Raw genomic sequence first — 25,168 nt, forward strand, 5'->3', positions numbered from 1 at the left:
AAGAACACATTGTTTCTTGAAATGGTCACCCATTCTCTCGTTGTCCTTCAGGGGCGAGCAATTTTACTTATCCCCAAGCTTCAGGTGTCCCCTGCACGGGCCACCAAATGCCACAGTCTGGCTGGGCACAAATAACAGAGCCGCCACAAAGCACTTGTAGGTTCAAAACAGCAACTCTTTATTGCTGAACTCCACCAGCACTCCAAGCACACTCCCCGGGAACTCTCCCGAATGCCACCCATGCGGCCCTTTCAGGCACACCACACTAACTGGAACTCCCTCCACCGGAACTTCACCAACCAACTCGAACTCCCCAGGAATTCCCTTGAGAACTCCAAAGTAGTGGGCGCCTGAGGTGGACAGCAGGGGTCTATATACAATTGAATCAATCCATCATCATCTTAATGGCTCGCCTCTCAACCATTACTTCTGGCAAAATGCCAGGAGCCATTCCGACTCAGCTGTGGCTCTCAACACAGCAGTATGGAGGTGGTAGAACCTTCAGGAGGGGGGGCCTAGTGAGAGGTCCTTAGGTTACTGGGCATGTGCCCTTGAAGGGAATTACAAGGCTCCAACTCTCTCTCTCTCTCTCTCTCTCTCACTCTCCCCCCCCCCCTTCCAGCTGAGTTGTGACCTTTTGGTGCAACACATGCTCCCCATCATTGTCATCTGCTGCCATCACAAGAAATGAGCCAGTGCAGGTACATGCATTTGACTTTCCAAAACCATGAGGTAAATAAACCTTTGTTTTCTTTTTAAGTTAGTTATCATGGGCCTCTTATTGTGTGGGGAGCCAACCCTGAGCTATTTGAATGTCTTCACTTGGCCTTGAGCCAAGGAGATTTTGGTTTGCCATTGCAAGTTATTTTGTGGCTCCTCCCACTTAACAGATTAGTAATGCACGTGACCTCTATCTTCGCTGGGCTAGGAAGACTGATCTAATAGTTCCAGAGTTGGGCCTGACCCACTGGGAACTGGACAGCCCACCTCCTACCTTAATTGTCTAAGAATGTTTTGTAGAAAGCCTTTGAAGTTCCCCCATATAAATAAAGCAAACTCATGCTCTCTCACTTTCCAACATGGAAGCTCGGCCCTTAAGGTCAAAGAGCCGTCCCACCCCCACTCTCTTTAAAACTATTTTCTGTGTCATGTGATTTTTTTCACTGCCTTCTTGGCTTTATGTTGCAGCCAGCTCACTCCACGCAGAGAAACCTCAAATTCCACTGCCACTGTGAGATATGGGCAAGATTATTATAATTCTGAAAAACTGAATAAGATTCACCTCTAGTCCAGTTTGGTCCAGATGGGATTCTGTATTCTATTTAGAATTCTTTCTGGAACTGAATACTTGGGCTCTACTGAAGTGGAAGAATTGATACCTGAACAAATTCAGGTTCTGTTAGAATGGAAAAGCAGGCAATTGATGCTGGCTAGCAACAGCAATTTCACTATAATACTACTCCCTCCCCTAAAATCAGGTGACATCAGACCACGAGGAGGAGTAAGCTAGTTCTCAGTCCTTATTCTTACAAACTGACATCAGGTGAGATGTACATTTTCTTTGCTGACATCACTGGGGCTTCCTTGGACAGCAAGGAATCCCCTGCTGGGTCTTCCTCTTCCAGACTAGCCCTCCACACTGCTGGCATCCCCTAGGAAAACTTCCTACTATTACACATAGTTCAGGGAATCCAGGAACACTTATGAAGTGTCTCTGGTTGTTTCTGCCAAGAAAATTATTGCAGGTAAAACTGGCCCACTCTGCCCCTTTTGAGCCACCACTGGTAAAGCTTCAACTTGGTGTGCAAAAGCAATTCCCTTTTTGAATCCTGCAAGGCCATGATGGTGAAGTGCTTCAATCATGTTGAGGGCATAAATCTTAGAAAAACTCTTGTACACAACATGACAATAAAGGTACTTACCATACCATTGTTTGTTACAATAAAAAAACTATAAGCAACATAAAAAGATCCGACAACATCATGCATAATGATCTATTCACATAATATACTACTACTGAGTACTTGACATGAAATAACTAGATTTATGTGCAGTAACATGAATATAGATAAAGCATCTAATGTGGAATGGGTGAAAGGAAATTGTATAAATGCACATTTTACATTGGGTAAAGTTTAAGGCATTTTTGCAATAAAAGGATAGGTGCAAAGAATACACAGCAACAGAATAGGGTTACTGTAGAAAAGAAAGTATTTAAAAACTAATGGGATGGAGTTATTGGGAGTGCTTCAACTGTATCTATATTTTGTTTCTGTTTTTATAAAAGAACCTGAGGTCAATATGACAAATGTTGACAGTTGGTAATTCTGGAACAGAAGTACTTGTGTCTTTGTTGTATTAATCTCTGTACTTTCTATATTTTGAAAATATTTTATGAAATTAAAATAAATCTTTTTAAAATAGAAGTTTAAGAAAAATAACCATTTGTTTATTACAAATTGTTCCTACATTTTGGGTTTTCATGGTGCTGTAGTTTTTTACATTGGTCTGAACATCTGCTGCCTTGTCCTGGAGGAAGTCTGTCCATCTGCACCATGCTGAACTCTACAGAGGCCAGAACTTTCTTGTTCCAAAGAAAGGCAGGTGGAAGTGATGCATATTCCTCCTTTGGAGCAGATGTTCTGAGAGCCTTCTCATAGTCTTCTATGTCTGCAAAAACCAATTACCCAGATAGGGGCTGCCCTGTCACTGTCTGGAGTGAGAAGTAGAGCCACAGCCAACCTGCAATGATATGAGGAGTGGGCAGGAATGAAATTTGTTTTCAAGTTGCTGAGCTGTGGAACTGAGTGCCACTCAGCCTAATTTAGGTTATCCAGACTGGTATAATTTTAAAAGCATAATAAATGGTGGGGGGCTGGGGGTAGCAACATAACTGACTTGTGATCATAGAAAACTGGGACATTTGAAATGACTATTAACATCTCCTAATACCATCCTTTTATTTATAAGACATCACAGAAAAATAAAAAAGAGTTATTTAAGTGTAGTAAATTCAACACTGAAACTTTCTCTATTGCTTCATCTGGCTTTTGGGATAAACCATTGATTTTGACCTAGTATGTCCAAAGACTTTTTAAAGGATAAGTATATTCTGATAATTTTAAGGGAAATTATTTTCTTATACTTTCTATTCATTCATATTCATTCCTAAAATTTATTCACCCAAGTAATCTCTGCTCAGCTATTGAGCTCAGTCTGTTCCCATCCTTCTCTAAAGTCTTTTCTCCCATCACAAAATAACAGCTTATCTGTCTCCCAGGCAATAACATGTTACAAGGGGGTGCTGTCTGTATTGCAGAAGTCTCTGGAACGCTCAAAATAGGAACAATGTGAAATATTGGTATCCATGCTGATAGAGTAAATGACTCTAACTAAAGTAGCTAGAACTTACAAACATTTTTATAGATCCAGTGGTTTCAAATTATTTTGTTGTCAACAACCTTTAAGCAGATCCTCATTCAGCTGTCCACTGATTATTTTACAAAGAAAATTATTAAGAGTACACAAAAATCATTTTTTGGCATGAAACTCAGAAATCATTCAAAAAACTGAGTTAATGTTGACTAATAAAATCTCTTTCATTCTCATTACTGGGAATGAAATTCTCAGGGCTTACAAACTAGGAAAAAAATGATAAACATGCACCATTGACAGGGACCTTTGTCATATTGTAGCAATTCATCAAAGACAAGTAAACTAAATTTTTTAAAGCCTCAGCCTTCTCAGAGGTAGATTTCCAAATAAAGAATTAGCTTTTGATGTTTAATAATTATTAATCTACATTTTAAATATATTTATATATAAGTGTAGTCCTAGAAAATTTTTATAATTTAGTTTGTATATTTATTTTATTACAGAGAAAATACAATGTTTTATGTAGTATTACATATAAAACATTAAATATATAGAGAGATCTGTATAATATATGAGAATATAGGTATTAGGGATGTGGAATTCAATACAAATTCAAGGAGGAAAAGGAATTATGTGAAAACTATTCATTTAAAAGTGCTTCCTCATGTAATTTTAAAGAACCTTAAATAGTATATCAAATCCCTATGGTATTTAGATTCTACTGTATTCACTAAAAGGAGAAGCACAGCAGTTTTATTTTTATTTGTCAATATTCTAAAACCACATATTATATTCTCTACAGCCATTTACATTTATAATTAATATTTTTATATTCCCAACTCAAAAGTGTGCCAGAATTTTTCAAAATTCTTCTCAAGGGCCCAGGAGCAACACCACCTAAAGACCAATCAATCCTCCCTTCCAGCCCTAGCCCTTCTCCCTCTGGGCTCCCAGCACTGTCCACATGGTGGCAGCAGTGTCCGCGCAGCATGATGGATTTCCAAAGCCTGTTGACTTGTAAACCATTTCTCCGTGTGTGTTTACAATTAACATGTTAAATAACCAGTTTACATTTCTCTTGTATTAGAACCATAAATGTCCACAGTGACTTACCACTGCTGAATTTCAACGTATTTCATTAAATTTTCTGGTCATGTAACAAATAAACTATAGCTATAAATACCAGAGCTATTTTCACACACCTGGGAATGTCCAGGACATTAAATTCATTTTTTATATTCCTCTCTGCTTTTCTCTTCCCCAGTGTTTACACAGACTTTGCCCACCCCCAGCTTCAGTTGCTAAGCAACTGAAAGAGCTTTGTTGTTCTTGAACACTAACCATTAACTGCCCTCATTTTCTCTAATGAGAATATGGCCAGAGTCCAAATTACCTCCTTTTTCTGAAAAACAGAGCAGGATGCTTTTGACTTATGCTAATAGCAAAGCAAATAACATCCCCAAAAATAAATGCAATAAAATGAAACCCAGAAAGCTTGAGCAACTCTGAACATCCTACCTAAGCATTGTACTACTAAGGGCCCATTTTGCTTTATTACAAAGATGATGATTTTTATTGAGCATCTATTGTATGGTAGGCACTCTGCAGGTATTTAACATTATTTCTTTCAATCTTAAAATATTATTTCTTTTAACACTGCACTCTACTTTTTTAAGCTGTTTATACCCCAGACCAGGACAACTTTATAAGGTTCAGTTGAATGGAGTACAGTTGTTTTGAGAAAGGGGAAATGGAAACAGAAAAGTAGAATAATCATTTACGGAGCCATTCTTAGGAAAATCTATTTTTCTCATTTTAATTTTTACTTTAATCTTCCAGATTGGAAAGTTGATTTCCCCAGAAGATAAAAGATTTGCTTACGTCATAGAACCAGTAAAAGGCAACAGACTCCAACTTCATTATGGCACACTGCTTTTTGCTTGTTTTGGGGGATACTGCCATCCCACATCTTTGTCAAACGTGTAAAAGCAGGAGAGAATTTCTACGCTCAAACTCTGGTGGGCTTTGCCACTGCAAGAAGGGAATGTTTAGGGGGCTGGGGTTGTGGCTCAGCATTAGAGCACTCACCTAGCACATGTGAGGCACTGGGTTTGATCCTTAGCACACATAAATGTAAATAAATAAAATAAAGATATTTGTGTTGTTGTATTGTGTCCAACTACAAATATGTGTGTGTGTATATATATATATATATATATATATATATATATATATATATATATATTTTTTTTTTTTTTTTTTTTTTAAAGAAGGGAATGTTTAGAGTTTCCATATGAATGGAGTAGACTGGCTGGGGTTGAATGTTGCTTTGTGACATATCTGAAGTGAGAAAGTCACCTTCTCTTTTTGGACCTCAATTTCTCCTCTGTAAAAGTAAAAGTAAATGGTATCTTCCTCACAGGGTGCCACAGTCTGGCTGGGCACAAATCATGAGCCACTCAAGCAGGAACAAACTTTATTTCTGAACTCCACCAGCACACTCCACACACGCTCCCCGGGAACTCTCCTGAACCATCCACGCGGCTCCTCCAGGAACCACCAACCGGAAATCCCTCCTCTGGCACTTCCCCAACCAATGCGAACTCTCCAGGAATCCCCCCCCCCACCCCATCCAGCATCATCTTAATGGCTCGCCTCTCAACCATTACTCTGGCAAAATGCCAGGGCCCATTCCGACTGGCTGTGGCTCTCAACAACAGGGTTGAAGATTAACACTGTGCACTCACTGGAGTATGTTAGTATGTTATACTGCTATAACAAAAGGACCACAGGAGGTCTAATGATTGAGCCCTATCTAGTTTCTCCCTCTGCCATTCAAGGCAGCTGGGCCTTGTTGGCACAGGCCTCTCCTACAGGGGAACAGGTTGGTTGCAGTTCTGCCAGCTTCGACACAGGACTTTCAAGGTCACTCAGGCATTGTTTTCACCCAGGTAAGCTAAAGCAGGAAAAAGGAGTTTGGGAGGCTTTTCAAAGTCAGACCTGGTGGGACACATCACTTTCACTACATTTTCTTAGCTGAAACTCAGGCACACAGATACAGCCATCTGTACAAGATGGGAGACACAACCTGGTTGAGTGCCTAGGAATAAAAGAACTCAGAATTTGGAAAACACCTAGCAATCTCTACCAAGGGCTGTAATCATCTCTTACCACGCTTGTAGTCAGAGTTCAGCAAGTGTTTCCTTCCTTCCTCCCCTCCTTCCTCACTTCTTTCTTTCTCTCCTCCATTCCTCTATTTAGAGGTCTAACCATTGATCACAATATGGTAACTCTTCAATTAACATTAGAACAGGAAAATAAGAAGTGAGGTGACTTTTGTGGTAATCCTTCTCAATAAGCATTAGCTATGATTAAGATTATAATTATGATTATGATTTCATTTCCTCCTTTCTAAGCTGTCATTGGATACAGAATAATTAAATTACCAACCACAACACAAAGAAATATTAAAAAACAATTCCAGGTTTTCCATGTTTCACTTTATAAATATTCTAGAATACCATAATTTCTCAGAGTTGGAAGGGCTTCTCCAGGTCAATTTGTCAAATTTCCTCAGTTTAAGTGTAAAGCAGAAGTGACATTCCTAAAATCACATGGCTAGTCAATGGCAGGACTGGGGCTCTTGACTTCCAGGCAAGGAGATGAGGAAAAATATATCTAAAGCCCTTACTGGTGCTCTAGAGAGACTTATGATTATTCAAGAGTGGAATGCAAAGTGCTGTGAGAACCCAGGGGAACTTAATAGAACAGTGAAAGTAGTCCTCATTTCCTCAGAAGGCTGATATTAAAATGTCAGTTTTAAGCCAGGCATGGTGGCGCATCCCAGCAGCTTGGGAGGCTGAGGCAGGAGGATCACAAGTAGCAACTTAGCAAAGCCCTAAGCAACTCAGTGAGACCTTGTCTCTAAATAAAACATAAAAAAGGCTGGGGATGTGGCTCAGTGGTTGAGTAATGCCCCTGGCTTCAATCCCCGCCCCCCCAAAAAAAGAAAGAAAAACCAATTTTATCTGCAAACAATATCATTTTTGGTTGAGGTAACTCACCAAATTAGCTAAACAATTTCAATGCAAGGGAAAAAAAATAAGAGAGTTCATGTTTTATGGGAGAGTCAAGTAAAATTTGGAAAGATTCTAGCAGGGTTGGGGAAGAATTGAGGAGCTCTCTTAAGTGGAACAGAAGATACGTGCAGGAGTCAGGAATGTAAGTGGTGGTGATAGAGGAGGGTCAGCAGCCAAGAAGCAGCCTAAGGCTTTGAACATCTAAAAGGGAGGAGTTCCGGCCTTATTTATTAAACAGATGAGAGATTATATAGCAAACAAAACAGAAGGCAGGTGCACAGATTTCATGCCATTTCAAAGATGAGTAAAACAATGCTCAGGAACAAAATGACTTGCTAAGGGAAATAACAAATAAGGGACTTGAATCTGGGTCTTTCACCCCAAATTCACCAATCACCCCCCTCCCCCTTCTTCTATACTAGGGATGGGAACCAAGGGCACTTTACCATTGAGTTACATTACCAACCCTTTTTACTTACTTACTTACTTACTTATTTAATTTTCTGACAGAATCTCACTCAATTGCTGACTCTGACCTCCAATTTGCGATCCTTCTGCCTCAACCTCCCACATAGCAAATTCTCTGATCTTTCCACTAACATATACTAAAGGAATGGGAACAGCGAGTTACCAAAGACTCCATTCACTTTGTGATTTCACAGTTATAGGCCATGGTGGATTGACTGTAAACATCATTGCTCCAATTTTCCACCCACCTTCACTATCCACACTCCTTTCCATGCAATTTTCCAGCTCTTCCTGTCTGATGATAGAGTCCATTTCCCACCCCTTTAAATCTGGCTGGCCCCTGACTCACTCTGGCTAATAGAATGCAGCAGAAATGGGGGCATATCATGTTGAAGCCAGATTACAAGAGGCCTCATTTGTGCTTTTGCTTTCTGTACTTTGGATTCCTGCCTCCACCATGAGATAACATCTGGGCTGGTCAAATGGGAGATGAGATACCACTTAGAGTGCATTCATGCCAGCAGTGACCTTCCTAAACCAGTCAGTTCCCAGGCAAGCCACCGGCTGACAGAAAACACATGAATAAGCCCAGCTAAATCAGTCAAGCTCAGCCTACATTAGCAGGCTTGCCCAAGAGACTAGTGAGTAATAGTACACGGTGATTGTTTTAACCCATTATATTTGGGGTGGCGTGTTACTCAGGAACTGCTAACCGATACCAGGGAAACCTGCGTTCAGAGCTAGATTGAGGACCAGGATAGCCCAACAATCCCACCCAAATATACACGACTCCTGCAGATGACAAAATCTGAAGACTCTCAAATCCCTTATATTAAACTATTAATAGACTCATAGACTTAGTGAGGGCAATTCTGACTCTTCAGGCTCTCCTTCTGGTATTTATAAATATCCCATGCATACCTTCCTATATATATATTAAATCATCTCCAGATTATTTATAATAGCAAATACAATGTTATGCTAAGAAAATAGCTGGTATACTGTGTTGTTTAAGGAATAAAGGACAAGAAAAAAAATCTGTATATGAGCATACAAATGCATATTTTTTCCTTTTTTTTAATACTAGGTTGGTTGAATCTAAAGTTATAGAACCCATGGATTCAGAGGGCCAACTGTCTATATACTGAAAATATGTGCAGCTACCTCTAGTTTCCATAGCTTTCTTATGTAAATGTATAATGTTCCTGTTTCTGCCAAAATAGAAAGAGACTCTGGTGAAAAGCAAAAGTGACTATTCTCAGTCACACCATACCCTTGTGAACATTAAACAAATATCTAAAACACATTAAGTCACAGGGCATCAAATAATTAGGTTGTCCAAGGAGCTCCTATGTTTTCATTCAGTCGCCTTCTCTGTATATGGATTGTGGCATAAACTTGCTTGTAGAGCAGGGCACCCTCCTCACTAAAGAAAAAACCTCAAAATAAAAGACAAGAGGAGTATTTTTTCCTAGTCCAGAATTAGAAAAGTTGTAGGGCTGTGAGAGGTGAGACCAGGACAAAAGATGATGGCTGAAAAAGATGTGCCTCACCTCCCACCCACCCACAAGTCTGTCTTTCCTCCTGAGCAGCTCGTCATCTGTAACAAACTGGTCTCCCGAGTCCAGGCTCCAGACACAGACTCATCTTCAGATTTTGCTGAGTTTGGAGATTGGAGGATCAGGTTACAAGAAAACCAGGCGAAGTCATTTAAGAGCTATGTGAGAGTGGAAATTCCATATGGTTTCTGACTTATAAAAGTAAAATAATATTTTTTAAAAAACTCTACCTTCTCTACTCTAACTTGTTTTCTTAAAGTCTAACCTCATTTGTGGTTATTCTCTAAAGAGAAGCATTTTAAAAGGTCTCCTTTGGAAATAAAAAAGTTATTCAAGTTTAGATTTTTGGTTCACGTCAGCAACTATTTCCACACAGTCTTGGCCAGCAGGCTGTACAATTTACTGGAGGCAGTCTGCTTTTTCTTAGATCTAGCTTACATGGAAAATGGAGACTGGTTTTGACAGCTTCATTATAGATCTAATTAATACTGAAAACATTTAAATAAGAGTATAAGGAACTCAGTTCTCTTATGCCAGAGGCCAATTATTCCCCCACTTCACTTATAAGACATTATTATTCCATGGTTAGAAGCACGCATTTGGGATTCCAGTCCTAGCTCTGCCATTTACTTAACAGCATTTTACATTTTTCTTACAGCAGTGTGTGACCTATGTTTCCTCCTCCATAAAATGAGGATAATACAGCACAGAGTTGTTTTTAGGAAAGTGTGTCCGGTTCATAACAATAGCAAATGTTGATTGAGCTGTACTGCAATAACCACATGACATATTCCATTGTGTTTGACCCATTACACTTTGGGGTCTATTTGTTATAGAAGTTAAGTCTTCCCCAACCAACACAGTCAGAATTAAAACCCAATAAGTTAGTAATGATGATACCTGTGATGGCCTAATGCCTTCACCTCCAGGTAGACAATATACATGAGAAGCAGTAGAGTAGGCAGGAAGCCTGGTCTTCCTTGAGTAGTGGGTAAGTCACTGAAGCCTTGGTGCACCCAGGTGTAAAGTGGGAATGATAATAATCACCCTAAGGTGTTTTCAGGATTGAACAGTGATATGAAGTACCCAGCTCAATTAATAGACTCTGTAACTAAAACTGTACCAGTAAACCAGTCAAACAGGTAGGACCGTTCTGCCAGCTGGTCAGAGCACCCTTACTCATAGACTAAGTGAGGACACCTGGACAATTCTTACTCCTCAGGCTCTCCTCTGATCCCTGGCTCACTCTCATCCTGCTTGTTTGCAGAACAGGCCTTCAGATGTAATAGTAATGGTGATTAGAGTGGTGCTTCCTCTCACATTCCCTCTGGATTTGACCAGATGTCCAGGCCTGGCCATTCTTCCATTTGACCTAAGACACTACTGTGTGTGTGTGTGTGTGTGTGTGTGTGTGTTAAAGGTATGTGTGTTACTTTATTAATTTAATCCTAAGAGGAAAATATTATTTCCTTTTTTTCTATATTATAACACTTCCAAGTTCTAAGAAGCAAGTAATGGCTTTCCTCTAAGCCCCAAGTACTAATCACATGCCAGATTCAGGCTCATAGTGCCCACTCACCAGAGGGAGGAAGCGCCAATGAAGAAACATCCACAGGCCACCTTGAGTGTTGTGTAGAATGAAAAAGACTGTCACATCCACTCACATCTGACAAGTAGTGTCTGTCACTAGAGAATAGCCCCATTTGAATTTTCTAAACCAGCCCTCTCTGTAGCTCTATAACACTTCAAAGAGACGAAGGACATTCAATTGCCATTTGTTCTCTTTTATCCCAGTGAGGATATTGGGATCAGCCAGACAACCAGAGACGACCTCAAGAGGCCTATGTCCCCTCACTGAAGCTGCTGCTACCATGGGAAAATGTGCCCTTGAATTCTACTTTTTGCTAAACTCCTGGAACCAGCAGTTGCATAGCAACCTGTACAGTAGGCAAGGGGGGTTATCCCCTTCCCTGCACTTCCCCTACAGGTATCCCACCAGGGCCATCCCACCTGGGGGCATCCAGTTGTGTGTCACTCTCCAAAGGTGAAATCACCCTCCCCGTAAGTATCTCCCTAACCCTTTGATGCTGTTTAAGTATTTCTACTGTTTTGTTTTAATATCTTGTAATGGACTAAACAGCACAATTAATAGCAATGCTGATTACTCACTGAGGCAATCTTGCTCTTATTCCATATTTTCAAGTATTGAATAAAATCCCTTTGGCTTCCCTTGGGTCTAGTCATCATGGTCATAACCAGACTTTCAAGTTCATGAAAATCTTCCGTAACATATTATATTGTACTCCAGTGCACTATTTTTTGCTCGACTAATTTGGCACTACTTGGTTACAGCTGTATGACTGTTACAGATTTTCCTGGAATAAATTCAACATTTATTTTATTGCAAAATCCTACAAACCACATTATATTCACAGTGGTATTAAGTTAGCACACTAACCAGTATGCCTGGTACACCTAAAACTTTTCCTCCTATCCTAATGCTTTTTAATATATGAGGGAGAAAGAAAGAAGTTATTCAAACTGGTAGGTAAAATTTCTTGGAAAATGTCATTAGTTTGTCTTCTGAATCACAAAACAAAGTTCTACTGGAATCTCCACCCAAGTTCAAAGACATTTAGGTAGTCAGGTATATTTCTCCTTTTTTAGCAATTTCTTAGCATTATTGATTTTGAGTTGGTAAACCATAGCCCAAAGCCAAATCCAGTCTGCAGCCTGTTTTTGCAAACAAAGTTTTACTGGAACACAGCCTTATTTGTTAGTTTATGCATTGTCTGTGGCACCTTTTACAGGACAGCTGCAGAGCTGATGGATCCCATAGCCTAAGATCATTACCATCTGGTCCTTTACAGGAAGAGTTTGCTGATTCCTGTTATAGATGAAAGACTTTAAGTAAATCAGTTTGTATTTATGAGGGTGGAGATGGGATGGAAGAGGGGATTTCCAACTTGATTGAAAGGCAGTTTATACCTGGGCTTTCCTCTCTGTATTGGGTTGAACAGTGTTCCCCCCATTCATGTCCACTTGGACCCTGTGACTGTGACCTTATTTAGAAACAGGGTCTTTGCAGATCTGATCAAGTTAAGATGAGGTCACAATGAACTAGGGTGGGCCCTAATCCAGTGAAAACTGTCCTTTTAAGGAGAGAGATATTTAGAGACACATAGACACAGATAAACAAAATCCATGTGATGACAGAGGTCAAGATTAAAGTCACCACAGTTGAAGAATGCCAAGGATTGGAAGCAGGCAGCGGAAGCTAGAAAAGGATGAAGAGAGATTCTTTCCTAGAACTTTCATGGGGAGCATGACTCTGATTTCATATTTTTGGCCTCCAGAATTATGAGAGAATAAAGTTTGGTCATTTTAAACCATATAGTTGGCAGCAATTTGTTATAGCACCTCTAGGAAATGAATGTCCCCTCAATTCACATTTTGACTAAGAAGTCTTTAGACTACATAGTCTGTTTTGGCAGGAAATAAAGACAAATAACTAATGAAATTACAGGTCACTGATGCCCAGGAAATGTTAAATACATGTAAAAGATGACCTAAAATACTCTTTTAGCCTTAAGCTAGGCTTGGATTAGAGTAGAAATAAGAAAATGAGAATACATCTTTGCCCAGTCCCTTGGCAGCCTCTCCACCATGATTTCTCCTCCTAACATATAAATCCATTTGCCTAGTTCCACCTTCCCCCATTAGAATGCAAGCACTATGTGGTAAGGAACTTGGTTCTGCTTTGTTTGCTTATGTAACTCCAGTGTTTATGGAGCAGAAACATAAGAGACAGTGTTAATGGTCTGGGTTCAAAATTTGGAGGTATCATCTAGCTGTGTGATTATAGGTTAGTTTTTCATCTAAGTCTAATTGGCCTCACCTGTAAAGCAGAAATCACAAGACTGGGAATAATATATGCCCAACACATTGTAGCATCTGATATAATATTATTATGAATGTGGCAATATAAGTCTTTAAAGTAGAGTAATTCCAATGTTCATTCTCCAGCTTCCAGAGTATTTAGTGGTAGGAGTGACTTCACAACGGAGGTATATGAAACTGACTTTTAAAAATAACTTCACATTCAGAAATCCACAATATTAGTAAAATACCTTCATCTGATTCATAAGAATTGATTCACGGGCGGAATCAACCTAACAAAAGAGGTGAAAGATTTATACAATGAAAACTACAGAACCCTAAAGAGAGAAATAGAAGAAGATCTTAGAAGATGGAAAAATATACCCTGTTCATGGATAGGCAGAACTAACATCATCAAAATGGCGATATTACCAAAAGTTCTCTATAGGTTTAATGCAATGCCAATCAAAATCCCAATGGCATTTCTTGTAGAAATAGAGAAAGCAATCATGAAATTCATCTGGAAAAATAAAAGACCCAGAATAGCAAAAGCAATTCTAAGCAGGAAGAGTGAAACAGGCGGTATAGCGATACTAGACTTCAAACTATACTACAGAGCAATAGTAACAAAAACAGCATGGTACTGGTACCAAAACAGGCAGGTGGACCAATGGTACAGAATAGAGGACACAGAGACCAATCCACAAAATTACAACTATCTTATATTTGACAAAGGTGCTAAAAGCATGCAATGGAGAAAGGATAGCATCTTCAACAAATGGTGCTGGGAAAATTGGAAATCCATATGCAACAAAATGAATCTGAATCCCTTTCTCTCGCCAGGCACAAAAGTTAACTCAAAATGGATCAAGGAGCTTGATATCAAATCAGAGACTCTGCATCTGATAGAAGAAAAAGTTGGCTATAATCTACGTATTGTGGGGTTGGGCTCCAAATTCCTTAATAGGACGGACACCCATAGCACAAAAGTTAAAAACAAGAATCCACAAATGGGACTTACTCAAACTAAAAAGTTTTTTCTCAGCAAGAGAAACAATAAGAGAGGTAAATAGGGAGCCTACATCCTGGGAACAAATTTTTACTCCTCACACTTCAGATAGAGCCCTAATATCCAGAGAATACAAAGAACTCAAAAAAATTAAACAATAAGAAAACAAATAACCCAATCAACAAATGGGCCAAGGACCTGAACAGACACTTCTCAGAGGAGGACATACAGTCAATCAACAAGTACATGATAAAATGCTCACCATCTCTAGCAGTCAGAGAAATGCAAATTAAAACCACCCTAAGATACCATCTCACTCTAGTAAGAATGGCAGCCATTATGAAGTCAAACAACAACAAGTGCTGGTGAGGATGTGGGGAAAAGGGTACACTTGTACATTGCTGGTGGGACTGCAAATTGGTGCGGCTAATTTGGAAAGCAGTATGGAGATTCCTGGGAAAGCTGGGAATGGAACCACCATTTGACCCAGCTATTTCCCTTCTCGGACTATTCCCCGAAGACCTTAAAAGAGCGTACTATAGGGATACAGCTACATCCATGTTCATAGCAGCACAATTCACAATAGCTAGACTGTGGAACCAACCTAGATGCCCTTCAATAGATGAATGGATAAAAAAAATGTGGCATTTATACACAATGTAGTATTACTCAGCACTAAAAAATGACAAAATCTTGGCATTTGCAGGGAAATGGATGTCATTAGAGCAGATTATGCTAAGTGAAGCTAGCCAATCCCTAAAAAACAAATGCCAAATGTCTTCTTTGATATAAGGAGAGCAACTAAGAACCGAGCAGGGAGGAAGAGCATGAGAAAAAGATTAACATTAAACAGGGAGGAGAGGTGGAAGGGAAAGGGAGAGAGAAGGGAAATTGCATGGAAATGGAAGGAGACCCTCATTGTTATACAAAATTACATATAAGAGGATGTGAGGGGAAAGGGAAAAATAAAAATAAAAAAACAAGGGAGAGAAATGAATTACAGTAGATGGGGTAGAGAGAGAAGAGGGGAGGGGAGGGGAGGGGGGATAGTAGAGGATAGGAAAGGTAGCAGAATACAACAGTCACTAGTATGGCAATATGTAAAAACGTGGATGTGTAACCGATGTGATTCTGCAATCTGTATACGGGGTAAAAATGGGAGTTCATAACCCACTTGAATCAAAATGTATGAAATATGATATGTCAAGAGCTTTGTAATGTTTTGAACAACCAATAAAAAAAAGAAATTTTGGAAGAGGTTTGAAAACATCAAAATACACAAGATAGTCCAAATGTCATTACTTGCCAGTTCTTTCAAAGCATGTCTCAAAAGGAAAATATTAAGTCCTCTGATAATATATTTGAATGATGGATATTCTTCTGGTTGTCATTAATTTTTCTTCTACTGAACTCTTAGGCTGCAGAAATTGATGTAAACAAGATCAAAGAGGTCACTACACTAATTGAAGGCTTTCTTTTAATTGTAGAGAAGACATTTAACATGAGCTCTACCCTCTTAATATATATAGTATTGTTAACTATAGGCATGGTGTACAGCATATCTCTAGAACTTATTCATCTTGCATAACTAAAACTCCATTTCCCTCCACCAGTGTCCTGCAACCACCATTTTCTTCTCTGCTTCTGAGTTTAACTTTTTTTGGATACCTCTTATATACAGTGAAACCATGTTGCATTTCTCCTTCACGAGTGGTTTATTTCATTTAGCATAATGTCTTCCAGGTTCATCTGTGTTGTCACATATTTCAGGATTTTCTTCTTGTAAGGCCAAATAATATTCCATTTTATTTGGAATTTGTATTTTATTTAGCAATTTAATCATCAATGGACATCTATCCTTGTCTTATTCCTTATGTCTTAGGTGAAAAGCTTTCAGTATTTTATTATGTTAGCATTAGGCTTTTGATACATGTACTTTTTTTTTATGTTGAAGTAATTTTCTTCCAACTCTAGTTGAAAGGACTCTCATGAAAAAGTTTGAAACATTTGACAAAATTTAATACCTTTTCATGTTTGTTTAAACCTTCAAGCATGAGAAAATATTCTTTACCTTAAAAGTAAATGCATTAATACTTTTAGCCAGAAATACTTGAACTTAAAAAAAAAAAAAAGAGCTTTGAGATGGATGTGGTTGTGCATGCCTATAATCCCAGCAGTTTGGGAGGTTGAAACAGGAAGTTTGCCAAGTTTAAGGCCATGCACAGAAACTATTTAGGGAGACCCTGTCTCAAAATGAAAAATAAAAAGACTGGGGATGTGGCTCAGTGGGTAAGTGCCCCTGGGTTCAATCCCCAGTTAAGAGTTTTGAAGTTCAATTTCAATTTAAAACTCTTTTGTCAGCTCCTAAAGCTATCTGATTTTTCCACTTTTTCTTGACTATGACATAGCCACATCCCACTTCAGAATCCAGCTACTTTAATAGCTTGCCCATAACTGCGTAGAGTAGGATGCTTTCAAGATTATATCAACTAAGAAACAGCTCGTGAACTTGCCAATCTTATGACCAAAATATCATCTTACCTTCCTTACTGATTCAAGTTCATAAAATTTTTCTATAGCTAATTTAAATGAATTTAGGATAAAAGCAAGCTTTTTTTTAAAAGTTGAATTAACAAATAAACTCAATGAATAAATAGTTTAACCAACAGCTAAGTTCTCCTTGCTTAAGGGAGGGGTGCCATAGGATAGAATGGTCATTAACTCCACAGCAATCCAGAAGAGATGTTCGGCAATGGGGAGGTGACCTCCAGAGCCAAGCCCTGCAATTCCTTGTAGATCTTTATTACTCTTTAAAGGGTTGCCTTTCACTTCTTTATCTTTACTCATAATTGTTTCATATAAAGCAAAATGACATCCACAATTCCTGCTTACCTTAACCCCCAACTAGCCTACCTTTTTCTTGTGGTAGTTCTAGTAATTGACTCTACAACATTCAACGATGTCACATGATCAGAATAAGCCAGTTACAAAATCCATCTCCTAGTGGTTTAGGAGTACGTATTTAACTTTATCTAGCCAATGTGTGAGTACAGATCTGTGCAGGTGGGACTTGTAGTAAAGATTTATCCACGCCCAGCAGGAGAGAATTGAATGAGAAGATTTCTCTTCTTCAGCTGTTATCAAATGGTGACAGCCTAGAAGATGAGGCAGAAGCCAAAGAACCACAGAGAAGCAAGGGGAGAGCCTAGGCACTGACATGGCACACCTGGAGGCCACTCTAACTCTGGAAGGGTGTGTACTATTGATGTGTTGTATATTATGTAAGACTATATATATATACTGTTGTTCTAGCCACTAGGACCAAGGGTTTGCCATTACTTGAAGGTGAAGTCATCTTAACTGCAAAATCCCCAGTCTCATAAATTGCTCCAGCTTTGGTGTCCTTATACCACCCCCTATCTCTTTTGTGTCTCATATATAAAACTGTCTTGTTGCTGTTCATCAGGCTTAGGTAGTTTTCCAGCGATTATTCCAGAAACACTGTACTTTATTGTTTCTAGTCACATTTAAACTGTCAAGCTTATTATTTTTCTGCCTATCGTCCCTCTCTGTTATTCAGGCTAGAAGTAAAGGACCTTAGCCAATTTGTGTAGGTGGATGACTGTTTAAAAAAAAGGAAAATAAAAGTCATTCAATGGGACAGAACATTTCAATCTAAAATTGCCTAATTGGTTCTCTGATGCTTTCTTGTGTGACTATCTACTTTAAATTGTTGATAGTAGCTACCTTTTACTGAGAACGTAAGATGGGCTGAGTACTTGACACATTATCCCATTTAATCTACATCATACTGTAAGTTGAATATTACCCTCTTTGACTAGTAAGATAAATGAAGTACAGGGAAATTAATAACTTTCCCATGAGTAGGAAAGCTATAGAATTTCCCTCTACCACTTGCAACGAATGAACAAATATAGAAAGGGATTATTTTTAAACATTAAGTCATATCATAAGAATGTGATCCCCAAGAGAAGAGAAATTAGGTAAATCATATGATCTCCCTGGCTCTCCATCTAGAGGCACTTTAAGAACTGCCCTAGAGAGAAACAAATACCAAGCGGGCAATCTTACTGAATTGAGAAGATATAGAGTGAAGTTCAAGCAGATTTTTGGAAGCTAATATTTATGGGGCTTAGTAGTAGACAGGAGGAAGTTATTCAAAAGCCGAGTTCTGGAAAATTCTCAAGATATTGGCTGAATGCCAGTTTACACTATTATGGGGAGAAACTCCATGACAGCAGGAAAAGTCTGAGTGCTGAGAAAAAGACAGTCACTAAGGGAGCTATCAGCTTACCAAGTCTCAGGATTTAGAAAAAGTTCACAAAGAGCAGAAGTGAAGATTTTGTTAACATACACAGATCACTAAGAAGAGATATAAGAAGGGTCAAATTTTAGTAGTCGGGACAAATAGCCTCAGCCAAAAAGTCACTCTATATTTTCTCTTAGCTTATAAACAAACCAGGCATGGGGGAATACACCTGTAATCCCAGCAACTCAGGAGGTTAGGATTGGAGAGTGGCTAGTTCAAGGCCAGCCTGGGCAACTCAGTGAGACCCTCAACACTTAGAAAAACTATCAAAAAATAAAAAGGATTGGGATGTAGCTTAGTGGTAAAGCACCCCTGGATTCAATCCCCAGGAGAGAGAGAGACGGGGGCGGGGGGGGGGGGGGATGTGGGGGATGGGGAGAGATTGATTGATTATAAACAAAGACTTTAAAGTATCAAGTTAATCACAAAGTAAATGAACTGCCTTCCAGAACAAAGTCCACATTCTTTAAGTGAATACAATAATATCGGGCAGTTAGCAATGCAAAATTCACAAGTTCAAGCTTCTAATAAAAAATTAACACATAAAGAAACAGAAGCCAGGCACAGTGGTGCATGTCTGTAATCCCAGAAATTCAGTAGTCTGAGGCAGGAGGATTCCAAGTTCAAGGTCAGCCTCGACAACTTAGTGAGGACTTGTCTCAAAAAATAAAAAGGACTGAGGATAAAAAGGACTGGAGATGTACAGTGGTAAATCACTTCTACTTTTAATTGCCAGTACCAGAAGAAAGGACGGGGAGAGGGAAGAGAAGAGGAGAGAGGAAGGAAAAGAGGAGAAGGAGAGGGAGGAGGGAGAGGGGGAGGAGAAGCAGGAAGAAGAAGAGATGGAGGAAGGAGGAGGAGGAGGAAGAGGAGGAATTTGTGACCCACATCCAGGAGGAAAATTAGTCAACAGAAAGAGATCTAGAAATAATACAGATGATGGAATTAGCAATGACTTTAAGGCAGCGATTATAAATATGTTCCATATGCTCAAGAATTTAAAAAAAAAAAACATGAAAACAATGAGGAAAGAAAAAGCCATGAAAAGGAAACAATAAAGTATACAGAGCTGAAAAATACAATGTTTTAAATGGGAAAAAAAATCATGGGTAGGATTAATAGCAGATTAGACACCATAGAAGGAAAGAGCTTGAAAATATGCACTACGCAAAACTAAACATGGAAAAAATAACGAAGAATGAACAGAGCATCATTTGCAACATCAAGCAGTCCAACACATGTAATTGAAGTTCCAAAAGGAGAGGGAGGGTTAAAAAAATTAAGGATCAAGCCAGGCGCGGTGCTGCAGGCCTGTAATCCCAGTGGCTCAGGAGGCTGAGGCAGGAAGATCACAGGTTCAAAGCAGCAATAGTGAGGTACTAAGCAACTCGGTGAGACCCTATCTCTAAATAAAATATAAAAAGGGCTGGGGATATGGCTCAGTGGTTAAGTATCCCTGGGTTCAAATCCCTGATACCAAAAAAAAAAAGAAAGAAAGAGAAAAATTAATGGCCAAATATTTTCCAAAGTTGATGAGCACCATAAAATCAGATCCAAGAGCTCATATTCAACGCAAACAAGATAACCACAAAGATGCAAAAACTATTAAAATTATTAAAAATCTCAAAAGTAATCAGAGAAAAAAGAGCACATTACTACTGAAGAACAAAGACCAGAATGTTCACAGATCTTTTCAAGAAACTATGCAAACCAGAAACCAGTTAAATGGCACCTTTAACATTCTGAAAGAACTTATATAGCTAGTTGAAATATTGTCAATAATGAAAGTAAAGAAAAGCTTTTAGACCAAAATATCCAAGGGAATTCAACACTAGCAAAAATGTAGCCATACAAAGTGTTACAGATTTTTAGGCAGAAGGAAAATGATACCACATGGAAATGTGTTTCTGCATGAAGTAATGAGGAGATCTAGAATGGTTATATTCGGACAATATAAACTGCTATTTTAAGTCTTCAAAATTTTTTACTTGGTAAGTTCTCAAAGTAATGATAATAAAACTCAAAAGCCTGTTCTGATTCAAGGTTCTGATATGTCTCTGTGGATGTCTGAAGAAAAATGTCCTTCCTGAGCCATATTCTCTCAGGGCTGCTAACCATGTACACTGATTTGGTTACTTGTCATTTGCTGAAGCTAGAATTGCTCTTCCTTGAGCTTCACAGAAGATGCTGGTTGGCCCACTCCCTAAAGGCAGAGCCAGGATTCAAAATTTAGGTTTGTCTGGAACTAAAGATATTTTCATCAATAAAATGCCAGACTAATATACTACCTTGGGTAACTTCTGATAAAACCCCCTAGTGTGCTTCTGATGTTATCTTTCTCATGTAAAACAAATTCCTTAGAAATGAAGTTGTTTCCCTTTTGTTAATTAGAGGAACCTAAGGATTTTATTTGTTTATTTACTTACTTAGTCCCTACTTAGTACCAAAAAAAAGGAGGTAGGTTTTATAAATCAGTTATAATAAAAAACTAATAATAATAATGATGATATAGGTTCACAGTCCTTTATTAATAATTTAAAAATCCAAAAAGGTCTAAAAATCAAGTTTTAAAGTAATTTAATCAGTGACAAAAATCTAACCTGAATTAACAGGACATTATTTATAATATATTTTGTGTGATATTCATGTGTTTCATTGCAGAAATGCCCATGTGTTTGATTTTGGGGTGCTGTGGATACTATACAAGATACACTATATTCACCTTATTTCTGTTTTAAAATTCAAAAATATTCAGAATTCCAAAATATATCTGACTTGAAGAGTTTCAGAGAAGGAGCTGAAGGCCTGTAATATAATTAGTATTTACAGAGAACTTACCATATTCCAGGAGCTATTCTAAACACTAGTTGTTAAATCATTTGATTGAATTAGCATAATTGTGTTGTTTCCAAAAGGATATGTAATCCAAAAGTGTTTGAATAAAAAAATAAAATGAAATAAATATTTAATGAACAGCAGGCTATTGTAGAACTTTGATTTCTCTCCCAATGTCACCTAGCAGAACTTAGGTCTCAGGGATTCACTTTCAGAAAAGATATGGTTTGGGTGGGCCTGTTGTATGTGGAGCCAAGTTTCAAAATCTTAAATGTTCCTTATGAGGAAGGTTAGATATTCACTGAGTAATACACAGAGCAAAGAACTCTTCCTATACTAGATTCTATTTTTCTTGAAACCACCAAATTATGAAAAATAATTGTGAAAGGAAACATGACATAAAAGAGAATAAAAATCTAAATCACATTTCCATTTACAGTGAAGTCATTATACAACTTCTACTCTATAGTTTTGACCTTGAACACTTACTCCTTGAACAGCTGCCGCAGTCTGGCTGGGCACAATCAGGAGCCACTTGTCAAAAGAAACTAACTTTATTTTTAGAACCAAACACGCCAAACAAACAGCATCTCAGGAAAAACCCCTCAGAGCCTCAACTGCCACCACCGGCTTTCCACACGCCTGTCTCTCCCCCCCACAAGCTTCTCTCCACCTCCCACAATCCTCCTGCTCTTGAGGCCGATTGGCTGGGTCACGTGGGCAGAGCCAAAAAGTCCCCCAATGAGCAGCTCCGTGGTCTGAAAGGGCAGGGAAACAGTCCAATGAGCATCACCGCAGAGGAGCCAATCAGCTAGATGTTGCTGGGGCCAAGGAGCCAATCAGCTAGATGTTGCTGGGGCCGCTGTGAGCCAATCATCAGCCGGCAGCTGGATTGCTGGCAGCTGGAAGTTTGCTGGGGCCCCTTCGGCTGTGGCTCTCAACAAACAGCCAATGTATATTGGGGCTATAAAAATCACTTATGCAAAATGAAAATTTGATCTGGTGAGAGAATTTCATTTTTCCATCAAATGCTAAGTAAATATTTATTGGTTTCCAAGGATGAATGACTAAGAAATCACATTAAATTAATATTTTAATCCCTTTCTTTAGTTATCCATGTCCTAATGCACAAATCTAAATCAAATCAACAGGAAACTGATTTTCATGCAAGGCTTCACTGGTTAACCTAATATCCCATATTACTGATTATGCCCCCATTATGTAAAAAGGAAAACTAAACAGACCTCAGTCAGATGACATATCACCATATTACACTGATTACCTTATAAGCTTGACATCTACAAATCACATGTCCCCTAATTTCAATAGCTATGCAAGCAAAGACAAATTAAAAAGCTACAAAAATACAGTCAACCCCTGCTCTCTAACATAATATGAAAGACAAGGTGATTTTTCATAATTGAGAGAAGAGGAAGTACACTGTCCTTACCCATCTACTGCTTCAGAACTTAAAACAAATCCAAGGTGAAATGCATTTTTGTCATTCAATCTTTAAAAGCAGTTTATAGAAAAGAAGTATATTTTTTCCCTGAGGACAGCAGACTAATTTATCCATAAGAATTATGATAAGAGACACAGAGCTCTCACTTAATACATCTTGATGCAATCACAAATAAAATTCCTGACTTCTAACCCTGTGTCTTCCAATTTAGCTCACTTAGTATAAACTCATATTTCCAGATTCAATCGTAAAGACAAGAAAGTATCAAATCGACCATGACTCCTGTCTCCCTTCAAAGAGCAAAGATCTTTCAGTATAACATGGAAGAATAAATATTATGTTGTTTAATTCAATTCTGACAAATCAAAATATTTACAGAGCAATGTTTGGCCTATTGCCTTATATTCCCCTGAAGTGGACCCTTCAGGATGTGTGTTCACAAAAGGGCTCCCATAAGAAACTGGTAAGGAAGCAGGAGAAACACAACAAAGAAGGAAACAAAATCAAGAAGGCTGTGAATTCAGCAAATTCCGGGGAGAGCAGTTTCAATCTGATTCTACAGGAGCTCTCTGGAATATGCATCACACCCTCAAAGTTGCTGTGCCCTACAGAAAGGCAGCTAAAGTTTTATTTCCCAAAGTTATCACTTGTTAGCTGAGTATCACCCTAAGGGATCATGAACTTCCAGGTTCCTTTTGTTTTCAGTGTCTGTGGGTAAAGCTTCTCCAGTAGCCTGAAGGACAATCCTTTGAAGAAGAGCGGAGGGTCAGGAGCTGTTGGGAGGGAAAAAAATACATCAAAGCTAGAGGAGGGATGTATAGGAGGAGTACCAGGGGTCTCAGTGAGTAATAGCAGTGTCTACCATGAAGAAATATGGGAGAGTATATTAGCAATATGGAAGAACAGGACATACTAACACTTGTACCCTCATTGAAACAACAATTTGCACAACTATCTATGTATAAATGTACATTCAAAGAGCTAAGAGATCCAGGTAAGAGATCAGAGCACCTGGGTATATCACAGAAATAAGAAAGAAATGCACTGAAAGGGGAGGAAGAACAGGTTCACACATGACTTATGTCATGCCTCCTCCAACTCTGGCAGCACAGCAAGAAAGAGATGCCCTCTGTGAAGTAAGTACTTGACTTTGATGTAAACCCAGGATCTGGACAATTCCTTATGACCCCACACACCAGATAGATAGACACAGATCCTAGCTCTAGGGCAGACCTTTAGAATATAGGATATAAGTGTGTCTAGTGCCAGGCTAGCACCTGTGACTCCAGGTATTAGGCTGGCCCCCATGAACCCAGGTCCTAGCAGACCCTCCCATCAACCAGGCCCCCACTAGGGTCAGGCCGGACCAGTGGACCCTATCTCTAGATCAGCCCATGTGGCTCCAGGAACCACTCTGGCCCCAAGATCCCAAGCAATAAATCTCTCCCTAGATTTAGGGAAGCCCCAGATTCCAAACCAAGCCATAGCCACAAGCTTCAGTGGAACTAGGGTTCATGGCCACCTCAGCAGACCCAGCGTCTAGGCCCAGCCTAGTAGACCCCAGAGTCAAATTGGTCCCCATGGATCTAAACACCAGGACTACTCTTGTGGACCTGGGTTCCAGGCCAGCCCCTGTAGACCAAGGACACATCCCTGCTCCTGAAAACTCAGGCCACAGGTCTATACTGGTATTAGGCCAGCCACTACATACTCAGGTTCAAAGCTTGTCCCACTGCCAGGTTGGTCTCTGGGGACCTATGGCCACAGGTTCTGGGACTGCCCCATGAACCAGGATCCAGGCCCACTCCTACAGACCCAAATCATAGGCCTGCCTCTATGGAATTGGGTCTGAGGCTATATAGCACCCATTCATCAAGACACTAATAGAGTCTGCCCCAAAATTTTCAGAACAAACCCATAACAGACCCCAAAGCCTGTTGAGCTATGGCAGTGAAGGATCTTCTCTACTAAAACCAGTCTCCAAAGACTAGATACAGTGTCTACTTTTTAATAATGCAGACACCAATTTATGACCATATGGATCATGAATAATCATGGAAATATGATACCACCAAGGGAACAACATGAAACATAGGTACCTGAACCTAAAGAAATGGAGGTCTACAAACTACTTGACAAATAATTTTAAATATCTAAAATAAATTAATAAGC

The sequence above is a fragment of the Marmota flaviventris genome, chromosome 3 (genome assembly GCF_047511675.1).
Source record: "Marmota flaviventris isolate mMarFla1 chromosome 3, mMarFla1.hap1, whole genome shotgun sequence".
Taxonomy (NCBI): domain Eukaryota; kingdom Metazoa; phylum Chordata; class Mammalia; order Rodentia; family Sciuridae; genus Marmota; species Marmota flaviventris.